Source organism: Chrysemys picta, chromosome 9 (assembly GCF_011386835.1).
Source record: "Chrysemys picta bellii isolate R12L10 chromosome 9, ASM1138683v2, whole genome shotgun sequence".
Classification (NCBI taxonomy): domain Eukaryota; kingdom Metazoa; phylum Chordata; order Testudines; family Emydidae; genus Chrysemys; species Chrysemys picta.
This window is the reverse complement of record NC_088799.1, coordinates 33,445,327-33,460,194: the sequence shown is the minus strand read 5'-3', so window position 1 is coordinate 33,460,194 and position 14,868 is coordinate 33,445,327. Positions and strand designations below refer to the sequence as shown.

The 14,868-nt window shown below is 43.1% G+C and overlaps 1 protein-coding gene across 15 annotated transcripts in view; it reads right to left on the bottom strand.

Moving 5' to 3' along the window:
- The window catches only part of TRIP12 (thyroid hormone receptor interactor 12), a 166,769-nt gene that overhangs the window by 150,728 nt on the left and 1,173 nt on the right, over nucleotides 1-14,868 (bottom strand). The gene's annotated exons all lie outside the window — the stretch shown is intronic.

Genomic DNA, 14,868 nt, shown 5'->3' with positions numbered 1-14,868 from the left:
TGGCAGCAAACCACTGAATTGGTTAAAGTCACAGGCTAAGCTCCTGGAACCAATCTGCTGAAGTGCTAAACCAGCATTTGACAGAGTTATCCTCCTCTGCAGGTGCCAAGAGAATATTTTCTTCATTTTCATTTTTTCCCCAACTAGTTCAGTTCAATGACTTGTTCAAAGTTAAATAGCCATGTGGGGGTTGAAAAAGCAGGAAAGCTTGTTTTCCTCTTCCCAACTGCCAGGGACCTGATCCTTACACATCACCCTACTGGGGTTTTGAGAGAACAACACTCAAATCAGGTCCAGTCACTCCAGTAGGGGCACTCTATAGTACTTCACTAGTCATGAGTTCTCAGCCTTCCAGCTAAATCTTTCTGCATACTTCCTACCTTTCAGGGTCCCATGGGACAAACAAAACTCAGGAGTAGCAAACACACAACAACAACAGAGGAGAAGAGACACAGATAGCTCAAACAGGAACATTAGCCTGCACTCCCTCAGAGGGGCCCTAGCCAAGTCAGAATTCAACTCAAAGTCCATTGAAGTTATAGAATACAGCACCCCTTATTCTTAGGAGAGTTGGATTCTTTTTTAGGCAAGCTTTTAGGCTCTGCTCACCACCAGGCCTCTTCCCAGGAGCTGGGAAGCTCAGCACTCTGTTCCCTCATACAACTGCCCTTCCTCATTAAATTTCCTCCTTTTAAACTCCTCCTCCATTCCTGGCAGGACTTGCAGGTGCAGAAGGGCAAGGCTACTGCAGAGCAGTTCCTTAAACCTTTCCAGGTTGGTGCAGGGTTTATACACCTCCATCACACAAACTATGATTAAAAACTAATTGTGTGAGAGTGCAATCTACCAGTTTTAAAGTGTTGGAGGACAGAGAGACCAGAAAGCATCAGTTCAACTCACTACCTACAGAAAAAACAGTTCAGGTAAACTGTTTAATAAAATCAGTTTTAAACACAAAACTTGTTTTGATAAAAAAAAATGTGTCCATTATAGTTAAGGTACTTTTATTTAATAAAATAATTAAATGCTGTTTTTGTGCATTGTTAATTGAGTTTTACCTCCCCTCAGAAAAGAGCTTGACACAAATCACATTTAGTAAATACGTACTTCATTTTTAACATGCTAAAGTGTAAAAATTAACAATCTGAATAAGTGTACACTAAGCTATATAGTTGCTTAAAAGTGTGTATGATGCATCACTCTGTTAGCAAAAAAGCACCAAGTTTAGCATAAAGGTTATATTTAGTTGCAAATCAACACATATTATAGGTTGGTAACCAGTAAGAATCCAACCTCTCTTTAGGAAATCAAGATGTACAAATGCAAAACAGTAATAAATTTAAAGCAAGGTTTCCTGCTTGCTGATTTAAACCTGATTAAAAACCAGTGGGGGGGGGGGGGGAACACACCACACACACCCCCAATCAGGACCCCATGTATCCCACAATCCTGCAGCCATAAAACATTTAGGCGAAACCACCCCTGGCTGCAGAACTCTGTTCTAGAATCCAAGCCCTCAACCTTTTTTTGTTAGAAACAATGGCTGTGGAAAAGCATTCCAAATATAAAAGTTAACTAAAGCAGCATTGTCTTCCTGAATTTACTGGCCACATGAAACAGTATCTCTAAAGAGGGTAAACTAACCCATTCATCTGAATTCATTTTATTTCAGAGTTAATATGCAAATTTCAAAATCAGCATGTTTAGTTATATCACTGACTATTTTAGTTTAAGTCTCCCGCTGGTATATTTATCCCACAATCCTAGACAACCTCTCCTTAAGACAAAAGCTCCAGCTTCCTCAACATCCTCTATTCAGTTGTCAAAACTTCCAGTTCCATTTTCTCCTCTAACCCCAACATCTACATGCTGATGTGGAGCAACTTAAAATTAAGACCGTATTTATTCTATAATGACTAGTTCATATTTACAAAACAAGGAACTGCAAAACTGGTAATCTAATCTGGATTGTCCTACTAGACCAGGGGTAGGCAACCTAAGGCACGCGTGCCGAAGGCAGCACAGCACACAAGCTGATTTTCAGTGGCACTCACACTGCCTGGGTCCTGGCCACCGGTCCGGGGGGGGAGGCACTCTGAATTTTAATTTAATTTTAAATTAAGCTCCTTAAACATTTCAAAAACCTTATTTACTCAGCATACAACAGTAGATGAGTTATATATTATACACAGAGACCTTCTAAAAACATTAAAATGTATTACTGGCACACGAAACCTTAAATTAGAGTGACTAAATGAAGACTCGGCACACCATTTCTGAAAGGCTGACGACCCCTGTACTAGACCAACTGCTTGAAGATGGTCTAGTACATCTTCAGGATGGAGAAATTTATGTACAGGAATGCCAAAGCATACGTGCACTCAGTTCTTGCAGGGCACTATACAGCTCTGTAGTGTGGATATACTTTTGTTAAGGAAGCAGTTGGAATCAGTACTCTTGTGATCGTAGCAGTAGAGCAGGTATTCTCAAACTTCATTGCACTGTGACCCCTTTCTGATAAAAATTATTACATGACCCCAGGAGGGGGGGACTGAAGACTGAGCCTGCCTGAGCCCCACCACCCGGAGGGGTGGAGGGGCAAAGTCCAAGCCCCACTGCCTTGGGGGGAGGGAGAGGGAGGCGGAAAGAGAGTGGGAGGCCAAAGCCGAAGCCCAAGGGCTTTAGCCCCAGGCAGAGGGCCTGTAACCTGAGCCTGCCAGCAAGGGCTGAAGCCCTGGGGCTTGGGCCCTGGACCCCAATAAGTCTAAAAACAGCCCTGGCAACCTCATTAAAATGGGCTCTCGACCCACTGTGGACTCCCAACTCAATCTGAGAACTGCTGAGCTAGGGCTTATAATGAAAAGCAGGTGGGGAGAGGGGAGGAAGGAGACAGCATAAAAGACATTAACACTAAACAAAGCACTAGCATCAGCACAGGATGTGTTTAACTTGCCCTACCCAGCTTTGTACCAGCACCGATTACTAGTATCATGGGTGTGCTTCCACACATCCTTGTGAAGTTGGATGGTCTGCAGAGGGCAAGAACAGCACTATTGCACTGGAACTCATGTATAAACAGCAGCATTTGGTATGGTATAGAGACACAAGTCTTCTAGGCATTTCTTTCTGCCACTGGCTATGTGACACCAACACCCTTTCTTGAGAGGCAGAAAAAGTGACAGGCCTCCACAAAGAAGCTTGCTACACCAGGTGACAATATATCCAGATTTTTATAGCTCTTAAAAATAAAGTTACACATTTGATTTCTAGAGGTGTTTTATTCTCTGCATATGCTTAAGTAGTGCAGTTATACTATGTTTATACAATTTGATCTTTCTAGTGCTGCGTCATTCAGTGCACACACACGATACATGGAGATGTGTGTTCATGTTTGATATCTCCCAGCTGGGACGGGGGAGGGGAAAAAAGTGCCAAGAGTCTACATGCTTAGGAAAGCAAAGCAGCTACCTCAAGGCCATGGCAACAAGTTTTACTACAGAAAAAGCAAACCAATTGAGTCAACTCAATAGCAGAACAAAAGAAAAACAAAAAGCCCAACCAACCAACTTCAAAAGACAGTAATTGGAGTTATAACAGCAAGCAAGATTAAACAAGCAAGATTTGGGGAAGGAGTACAGTACAGGTAGATGGAGCACAAGTGATAAGAATTTTGTTTTTTAAAGCAGTCAATCATATGACCTACTCCGTAGATTTCAGTTTGCCATTACACTGGCTTGACTTTGCAACAAACAAGTCATTAAACAGGAGGGGCATTAAGGCGAGAGGGTTTTCGTTAAGGACTGACAATGCTCAGAGCTGGGAAGGTCATGAAGGAGACAACATAAGCTGCTGGAGAAAGGATGATTTAATAATTTGACAGACAGTTGAGACAAGTGAAATGACTTTAGGGGCCACTACATAGCAGTGCAACAACTGGTGTTTTTTTTAAAATACATAAAGTTTTGGCTCCATGGAGGCAGGAATTTTTTTTTAATTCCTACTATTCCTAACATTCGTTCAGCTCTACTGGTGTTAGCATTATTAGGAGCTCTACTATAGACAGGATGCCAGGTAGCACAAGTAATTGTAGAAATGCCAGTATAGGCCAGCTACCAATCATCATGTCCTGCTCATAAGAAGTCTAGATTGGGGGTGGGCAAACTACAGCCCGTGGGCCACATCCGGCCCACAGGACCGTCCTGCCCAGCTCCCGAGCTCTTGGCCTGGGAGGCTAGCCCCTGGCCCCTCCCCCGCAGCCTCAGCTCACCCCACCACCAGCGCAATGCTCTGGGCGGCAGGGCTGTGAGCTCCTGGGGCAGCATAGCTGCAGAGCCCGGCCTGACCCAGTGCTCTGTGCTGCGCGGTGGCGACAGTGTGGCCTGCTGCCAGCCACCGGTGCTCCAAGCAGTGCAGTAAGGGAACAGGGGAGGTTGGATAGAGGGCAGGGGAGTTTGGGGTGGTGGTCAGGGGGTGGGGGTGTGGATGGTGGTTAGGGGGAATCGGGGGTTGGATGGGGCAGCAGGGGGCAGTAAGGGGCAGGGGTTCCAGGGGCAGTCAGGGGACAGGAAGAATGGGTGGTTGGATGGAGCAGGGGGTCCGGGGGGGGGCAGTCAGGAATGAGAGGAGGGGTTGGACAGGGCAGCGGGGATCCAGGGGCAGTCAGGGGACAGAGAGTGGGGTGGGCTGGATGGGGCAGGGGTCCCAGAGGGGCCATCAGGGAACGGGGGGTGGGGGGTTTGGATGGGGCAGGAGTCGCATTGAGTTTCGTAAATTGTATGGAGGGCCGGGCCACGACCCCCTCCCCTAACCGGCAACCAGTCCTCCATACAATTTACGAAACCCCATGCAGCCCTTAGGCCAAAAAGTTTGCCAGCCCCTGGTCTAGATCATGGCTAGAACCATTTTACCAATACTAGAGCTGCTACTAGTGGGAAGTTTATTTAGTGCAGAGAGAGATCTAGAGCTGAAATGCTATTTGGTAAAAGCTCCTCATGCCCAGACCTCACTTTTGCTTCCCCCAGTGCTAAATACGTGATGAGGAATACAAATGCAGACACAACCCACATTCAGTATTACCTATCTGTTCAGTACTAGAATAAAAGCAATATTTGTAGTTCTGCATTAGGTAAATTCATTCTTAACTTTTGATTAAACTGCTACACAGCAACAACTGAAGTATCTAGAAGTAACACTTTCTAGAACAGGTATTCCAGAATAATGGTAAGAAATGTCCCAATTAGTTCAGAAAGTAACCTAGTAGACAAATCGTGCAACTGTTTTTCATCCAGAGAGCACAAAGCTAAAAAGGAACATTTTGATCCATTTAGCCTATCACAAACAAATAGTAATTAACATTAATAGTTAATGAAATATAAAGTCAGTTTAAGTAATGAGGGTATGCTTTCAAATTTTATTCACAGTTGAAGTGTGAAAATTGGAGGATTGGGAAATGGGGTTAAACATACCCCAAGAAACTTCCTGGTCAAACTAGGACCTGTTACTGTAATGTGAACATCAAGTGACACCAGATTAATTCTAACTCTGTTCCAAACAAGATTCTCAGTTATGCATTTTAGAACTGGCTCTAAAGGCTGAGGCCTTTGCTCTGACCAAGGCTTAAGTACACAGATTTTAACCGTAGAGTATTTGGAACATTCACTCTAAAGAGATACTGAAGATTGAGGGAGCTTCTAAAAGCGTGCATGATTTGGCAAATATTCTATCACTCCCCAAAATTCTTATATCCTAGCAAATAAGAAACCAATTCTAATACAACAGGACAGTATCTAAAGAAACTGATCTGAAGTCCTAGGAACAAATGTTTATTTATATAAAAGATAAATTGCTTGCAAACCCAAAAGTTTTTCCTTAATTTAAGAAAAAAGGAGCCAAGGTTTCAGGTTCTTGAATAAAAAGACAAGTTTCAATACTTGAGCTCTCTCATCTATATATTTCACATTAGACAATGATCGACAATCTACACATAAACTTGGAAGGTTGTGGGGTTGTTGTTTTTTTGAGAGGGTAGGGTTTATTTGGTAAATGTTGATTTCATCATACACAATCAACAAAAGTTTATAGATAGGAAAAATGCCGCTTGAGAACTTTGTTTGACTTAACAACAACTTTGTATAGTTTGATGTGTGATGTGACAATTTATGTTTTAACAGCTATTAAGCATTAACTTTTTGAATCTCAAGTCTACCATCATTAAATAATTGCCTGATACACCACATTTTCTTACAACTGTGAAAATTTAAATTGCTAACAAGCTTCAAAAAACATGGGTATTATCAGTCAAAATTATAAAAAAAATAAAGAAATATCAAGCTCAGTCAAGCCTACCTATATCTAATGGCATATTTACCATTGACTAGTTTCGACTATTAGACCAGAGACTGTCCACATGCTGTAGTATTAAGGCTTTCTATCAGGCTCCAATTCAAATGTGATTCCTGGAATATGATGATTTTGTGGTAAGAGACACGATAACCCACCACAGGCAGGGAAATCCTGTTATTTGTTTGCAAAGCTTTTCTATACATGAATTTGATTTCCCCCACCGCCGTCATCCCCGACTAACTTAACTCTCATCCTGAAAGCTAATGGCATGATGTAAACCCTCATTCCCTGTTACATTAAAGTTTGCTTTCTAAATTATTTCTACCAAAATAATGTAACAAGCACAATGTTTATCCTGTTTTAGTTACTACCTGGCTAATTTTCAGCAGCCTATTTACTGGAAGATACCTATTACTCTACCCTATTGCCTATGCATGGTTGTTCACCGTAGTACAAGTTTTACTGCTTTATCTCAAGTGGCTTAAGTGATGTGGCTTCTAGTACTTCGCTTAAAGAGATGTCAGTCTAATAGGCCTCATTTTCAAGAAGCTTTTTCTGGCTTCAATTGCAGCTATCTTCTTTAAATACCACCATATTATTTGTATTTGTGCCCTCCTGTATCACCCAAAATAATTCCTCTCCATCACTGGTATTAATTTATAAATATCTGAAAGGCAGTCACATACCCCTTCTCTCCAGTTGCTATTTACCCATTAGCACACATCTAATTTTTTCCCCCATTAAATACCCACCTACCAATTTTTTAATCTTCCAATCTCACTTCCACTTGCCGATATCTTTCTAACAAAGATGAGTCCATAGATGAATGCAGTATTCTGGGTGCAGGATCACCAAGAATATACAGAGATGTATTATCATCACCTCTCCTGCTCCATGACTTGACATATGTCTGCATCTGCAGCCCAGGAACTAAATTGGATTTTTAAAAATCCCACCATGCTGTATTACATGATTTGTGTCTAATTTACTGCCCATTAACACACTCGTATTTTACCAGTTTCTTGCTTTCAATTAGTTTTGTTTCCATACACCCGTACCCTCAGATGTAGGTCTGCATTTTCCCCCAGACATGAATTTAGTTTTAAGAGTCTGTATACGGGATGGGTTGATTCCATGAAGGAGTAGTCCACACTGGAAATCAAACTATAGCTAAAATGGATAAACTGCCACCTGATTAACATGTGTAGCAGTGAAACATGGTTAACATTTCAACTTTTGACAAATTAAAAAGAGTTATTGTTCAAAAATACACTTCAAATGAAGAAAGCCTATTCTGGCTCAATCTCTTGGAGTCAATGAAACCAGTAGGCTTTTCCTTAAACACTAAACTACAGTTAAAATTAGAGAGTTCTAGTGTCAGGAACATATGTAAATCTGATACAGGACATGATTTTCAAATAGCTTTGTATCACAATAGTGATATCAGTAAGAGTCACATTAAGTCTCAGCTTTTCTTTTTGGGGGAAAAAGGTCAGATTGAAAGCTGGCATTCAAGGAGGATGTGAAGTTAAATGTCTATCCAGCCATTTCTATCTGTTTTGCTCTCTGCGTTTACTTGCCTTTACTCTGTCCATGTGCTTGGTTCTACATTCAAGCAATCTTCCAGCTTCACAACTACACAAACTACTATCCCTGAAAGCACAAGCACACTATGTTCTAGCAGATCTTAGATTATAACAAGTAGTACATGGCACTATGATTGATAAGAAATATGTTAATAACATGAACATAAGACTAGCAATACTAAGTCAGATGAATGGTCCATCTAGCCCAGTATCCTGCCTTTTGCCAGTCCCAGATGCTTCAGAGGGAATGAACAGAACAGGGCAATTATTGAGTGATCCATCCTAAACCTCTGACTGCCAGAAGCTGGGACTGGATGATGGGGACACCCAGAGCATGGGGCTGCATTTCTGGCCACCTTGCCTAAGAGCCACTGATAGACCTAGTCTCCATGATCTTATCTAATTTTGTTTTGAACCCAGTTATACTTTTGCCAGGTGATGTTGCAAAGGCCAACTAGTTCCACAGGTTGACTATACGTAGAGTGAAGAACCTGGTTTTAATTTTAAACCTGCTGCCTATTAATCTCATTGGATGACCCCTGGTTCTTGTGTTCTGTAAACAAACAATTAACATTCCCCCATTCACTTTCTCCATGCTATTCATGATTTTACAGATTTTTATCAGACCCCCTCCCTTAGTCTTTTTTCTAAAATGAACAGTCCCAGTCCTTCTAATCTCTCCTCGTATGGAAGTTGTGCCCTATTCCTAATCGTGGGTTGTCCTTTTCCAATTCCAATACATATTTTTTTGAGATGGGATAACCAGAGCTGCATACAGTATTCAAAGTATGGATGTACCATGGATTTATGTAGTGCCATTATATGTTGTGTCTTATCATCGATACCTTTCCTAACGGTGTTTAACATTGTTAGCTTTTTTGACTGCTGTTACATGTTGAGTGAATGTTTTCAAAGAAATAGGACTCCAAGATCTCTTTCTTGAGTGGTAAGTGCTAATTTTGACCCCATCATTTTCTATGGGATGTTTTCCCATGTGCATTACTTTGCACTTAATATTGAATTTCATCTGCCATTTTGTTGCCCAGTTTTGTGAGATCCTTTTGTAACTCTGCAGTCAGCTTTGGACTTAACCATGTGTGAACTCTGCCACTTTGTTTACCCCCTTTTCCACATTCCAACATATAAAATTTTACTGACCTGCAGTCAATCACCAGTCTCAAGGAATATCAGCAGTATGCCTATTCCTACGAATCTAGTGCCTGTCATTTACAGGCAATCTTAGGAAAGTTTCCTAAAACCTCCCCACCTTTTTAGTCACTATAATGAAATATGCTCATTTTTCACCTTTACACTCACATGAATATTATACAATAAATGGGAATTTGTACAGTCAGTAAAATGCACATATCTTTAGAACAATGAACATCTTGCTTTCCAGAATTTTTTTTTGGAAGAGTTCATAGTGAACCTGGAATCCGAGATTGACCAGATACCTCAGCCTCCACTTCCAAATACCAATACTTTCTGGAACCCCATGTTCAAAACCCAAGGATGACTTAGCCCATTCATTCTTCTGAGGGAGATAATTGCAGAAGACTGAATTTTACTGTGAATTGAGTCTTCTGGGTAAGATCTTAGAAAAGTACTCCTGTCTCTTCAGCATGGACATTAAGAATCCTTCACCCCACCCCCATCAAATGTACAAGCATCCTTTACCAAAGACAACCCTCTTCTCACTATTGTAAAATTTTGTTGCTTGCAGATGTGTTGCCCCCCTCCCTCCACCCAAGAAACAGACAGCAGCTATATTATTAGCCACCAAGATTACGTGTCATTTTGTAAGCTGTAGGAACTGAACACCTGATAAAAGAAGTTAGCAATGTGTGGATGCAGTCTAATTCAGAACTTTACCTTCTGTTGTAAAAATAATAATAAAGCTATTATGGAGTTTATACACCTCTACCTCGATATGTGACCCAATATAACACAAATTCAGATACAATTTAGTAAAGCAGCACTCCGGGGGGAGGGGCTACGCACTCCGGTGGATCAAAGCAAGTTTGATATAACGCGGTTTCACCTAGAACGCGGTAAGATTTTTTGGCTCCCGAGGACAGCGTTATATCGGGGTAGAGGTGTAGAAACTTGGGGTGATGGGAAACAAATATTCTCATCTTTTGAGCCATGCATAATTTTCTCTCAGTACAGTATTTGCAACATGGTTTCATATTACATTCCAATGTTTTCAGTTAAGTGTGTCTTGAACTGAAGTCAGCCACTTTGTGCCTAGTTTTCCAATAATCTTGATAGCACTATTAATTAGCAGTAGTATCAATCCTCCTCCTTATACACATTACAAATATAGCTGAATTCTGTACTGGGTGATATGCAAGAGATTAATGTCACTGGTCTCAGTAAGAACATTGCAAAAAATTGTTACTAGACTCCCTATTTATAGACAATTTGGTTGTGTGTGCTAAAACAGGAGTTGTCAGATGGAAGTAAAGACAATTCCACTAATTGCATATTTGCATAGCCAAAGCAGTCAAGTTCTTCCAACCCGACAAGAAAGGGCTATTATATGGCAGGATGGAAAAATATTTGTCCACACAAAACTGGATTGCCACAAGCACCTGAATACCATTCATTTAAAGAGACTAGTTAACCAAGTCATGCTCTTAAAACTGACAGCACATTTGATATCATAAAGAGATGTTACTAGAAATGTTCTTTACAGATTACTGCTGATTTCAGGTTTTATAACTGGCTTTTGTTTCATGATTTTCTTTGGCAGAATGTTGTTTTATCAGAAACGGCTGCTTATTCTCAAGCATGAGAAGTGAAGATACTTTCCTACCATAGGAAACATAGGACTTCCTTGAATTCCCAGCTTCTACAATTTACATGAAGACTAGGCCCATGCCACTTTCAGCTTTTCCAAATACAAGAACCATCAGCTAGCTATTGCTATGAAAATCCTCCAACATGTAACTGATCCACTTACTGGCATAATATACTGCTCTACATGTAGTCTTAAGAGCTAATTCATAATAAAATTTACTTCAAAACATGTAGACAAATCTAAGACCCCTTAACCATGAAATCTTGTCATAACAGTGCCACTGCTAGGGTGACCAGATTACAAGCGTAAAATATCGGGACGGGGGCGGAGCCCAAAAAGGGGGCGGGGCCAAAAAATTTAAGGGGCCTGGGGCATTAGCAGGCCCCGCGCGCTGCCCTCCCCGCGGAGCCTCCCACCCCCTGGCCCGCCACGGACATATGCAGGGCAGCGCGGAGCGGGCAGGAGCCGGGTGGGTGGCAGGGGCCGAATCCCCGCTGCTGCCAGGGAGCCCCGCGCCTCTCCCTCCCGCTCGCGGCTGTGGCTCCCTCCCGACGCGACGCGCCCCCCCCGCTGCCCCGGGCACATGCAGCGCGCGTCCCCCGCGCCTAGTCTCCCTCCCGCCGGGAAGGAGCAGCTGGATGTGCGCCGCATGTGCGCGGGGCAAGCCGGGGGGGGGGGGGGGCGCGTCTGGCCAGGAAGGAGCCGCGGCCGTGAGCGGGACGGAGAGGCGCGGGGCTCCCCAGCAGCAGCGGGGATTCAGCCCGCGCCACCCACCCACCCCCCGCCCGCTCCGCACTGCCCCCGCCCGGACCCACCGCGCTGCCCCCGCCCAGACCCACCGCGCTGCCCCCGCCCAGACCCACCGCGCTGCCCCGCGGGCTGCAGGGCTGGAGCAGCCTCCAGGCTGCACTCCCGGCCCCGGGTGAGGCAGCCCGCGGGAAGAAGCCCTCTGGCGCGGCGGGGGGGCTCACAGCTGAGCCCGCCGTCTCCCTCCCTTGCCAGGCCCCCTTTGCCTGCCCGGTGCCTGGGTGCTGGAGCTGACTTACCAGCTCCAGGATCCAGGCACCGCCGCCGCCAGTCCCTCCCTCCAGGCTTGCACCGCCATGCTGCAAGCCTGGGAGGGAGGAGGAATGCTGGGGAAGAGGCGGGGCCAGGGCGGGGATTTGAGGAGGGAGCCAATGGGGGGAGAAGGGGGCGGAGCCGGAGCGGAAGGGAAAATTTCTTCTTTGTCCCGCGTCCCGACCAAACATCGGTCGGGACGCGGGACAAAGAAGCAAATATCGGGACAGTCCCGATAAAATCGGGACGTCTGGTCACCCTAGCCACTGCCTTCCTTGAGCATCAGCAGATCCAGGAAAGGATAGTCACAGTTCATGTCTACTACTGCCAAGTAATCTACAATGGACATGTACTCTGATATCATTCCTGGATCTCAAATAGCTTTACAAAGACGTTAAATATTGGCCCCATTATACAAGTAGGGAAGCTGAAGCAGAGAGGGGACATGATTTGCCATGGAATCCAGTACACCAGTGGCAGAGATTAAACTAAGGAACAGAATCCAGGTCTCCTGAATTCCTGTCCAGCTGACAGTGCACTGTATTACACTGTCTTCACATTAAGAGCCCATCTTACCCTACCACAAAAAAATGCCTCTTGAGATGTTACAGGGCTCTACTGGCCTCAGTTATGTTTACTGGTTTACAGAAGTGTCTTCGTAATCGGTGTATAGGTGTGGCATCACTGAAATAGCAGAAACAGAGGATATATCTTTTAGCATGTTACAAGGTAAATAAATCATGACAAGCAGTACCCACCATTTAATAGGTTTCTTAGGTGGTTAGAAGTTGTGTTACTTAGTCTTTGGAATCTTTAATCTTTAGTTGTTACAGCCTATTGTTTAGGCAAAACTACCAAAGCTGTATTTAGGCCCCCATCTACCCTACAAATACAAGCAATCCTGGAATCCTGAATCACAACATATAGCACAGAGACACCCTAACTTAGTTCCCAACTAAGCTAGATAACATGGTTTAAGGGAACAACTGTTGTACAGCCAGATTATCTTACTGGTTATATTAGTAGTGTAAACAGGCCTCAAAGTCTTAAGGATCTGATAGCTAAACAGGGGCAAGAAAACTCAAAGCTGATTTTTTTAAACCTTTTCTGCCTAGATGTTGCAATATATCATATATTAGAGGCTTTTGCAATTCATGTTTTGTTATCCAAGACTTTGCATCTTAGATACAATTAGAAATTTCCTTGCTTTTGAAGCTTCAGACTAAATGTTATCTTAGAGTGCTTTCAGGGTCTAGTTTTGAAGAGATAAATAATGTTCACAGAAACAAAACACTGGCACCAAGCCTGTGGTCCCTGGCTGGAGTAGTACTTATTTGGTTCCATTCCTTCCTCTGAAAGAGGAGCATTAGCCGATTTATAAAATCCTGAAAATTGTGGGGTCTTTGCTGTGCTGAAGCTGTCGATATTGTGTCTTAAACAGCTGTTTGTTCACAGCCCCTGAATGTTAACCATCTTGAGGTTTGAGACTATGCTCTCCCAGGAAGCGCAACAGTGATGCAAATTCATTTCTCAAGTTGGTCTGACAATCAGGGAGTGAAATGATGAGCCAGCCCATCTCTTTTCCTGAGGCTTCTAAGGATGGGAGGCTTTGTGGGTGCAGCAAGTTTTAGAGGAAGTGTTCTTTCATTTTATACAAGGAACATAAATGTACATGCACTTGAAGTCCATAACTGAGAGCCTTTTAGAAATTTAGTAAGTGTGGTAAATAAAAATTAAAGCTTACCACACAGTTTGTTAGACAATTCTGAATACTGATTAGTAATTAGCCGTCTCAATAGACTGCCTTATTTACAATATTTACACACTAAAATATTGCTTTTAGGCTCATTGTACTCATCTGGCAATTTTAGCCTTTTAATATGTTAAATGACAGTTTAACTTTAAACATCAGACACTTTTAAAAAATCATTAAGAATATAAATATCGAGAATTCAGGGGTCTTTTTAACAATAGCCACCAAATCTCAGAACTCCTGGGGATAAGGGGGGGAAAAAAAGAAAATAGGGTACACAGTGGAAATAATGACACCCTTAATTATAAGATTGTTAGCTGATGCTTGACCTATACATGCTATTTCTACTTGTACATATGTACAGAGACAAAACAAATGTTATTCATTGAGGAAAACTCCTTCATTTTGTATTTTTAATTTCGTTTTTAAAGTTTCTTTCTCTTGTGATAAAGGATTTGGCTGTGTTTCTTAATTCAGTATCCCTTATTCAACTTGCCCTGTCAAAAGATGACAGCCCTGAGAACTCCATGAAACTCAATATTCAAGTATAAATTTAAGTTTATGCTCTCAAATAGAAAAATTCAGAAAGTCACCCTTTTCAGAAAGTAAACTTTTATGATGTGGCCTTAAATCCAGTGTATCAATAGGGCTGCTGAACAGGATGAAGAAAGAAGACTGGTTACACTGAAACTCACCCTGAATTGGATGATTAGTGGATGGCTGCACATATCAAAACCACCCTGAAAATAAACCGAACGCACTCTAAAGGCGTTTCCAAACTGTATGCCAGACTTACGAGGTGAATTTAAGCCAATGCCAAGCTCTCATTTCTTTCCCCTTGTGTAAATGCGACACAATCGGGCCTCACATGCAGGCCTCTCTCTCTCCATTTCAGGCAGGACCTTTGTTCCATACGTCGATGTTTTTCCCCCAAAGCCCGTGACACAACTTTCCACTCTTCCCCCTATTATTTTCCGGTTCACAGTCTAGACTTTCAGACTCCCGATCCCTTAAAACACCCAACTGCGGAGAAACCCGATGAGCCAGTGCATTAGGAGGCGGGGGGAGGGGGAACAATAAAAAAGTTGAACAGCAGGAAGATGGGCCTGCAGGTCTGGTGAAAGCCCCGGCATCGGTTTGTTTACCAGCCCCAGACAGCCAGGGCAGCAGCTAGGAAGGGATCGGCGCGAGTGCTGTAAGCACCACAAAAAAAATCTTCACGGCTCCCCAATACCCAGCCACGCTCACCTATACGGTATCACGGGACTAGCAGTAAGGGGGGTGACGGGGGAAGAGAGAATTTACGTGTGAGTATTATGCAAACA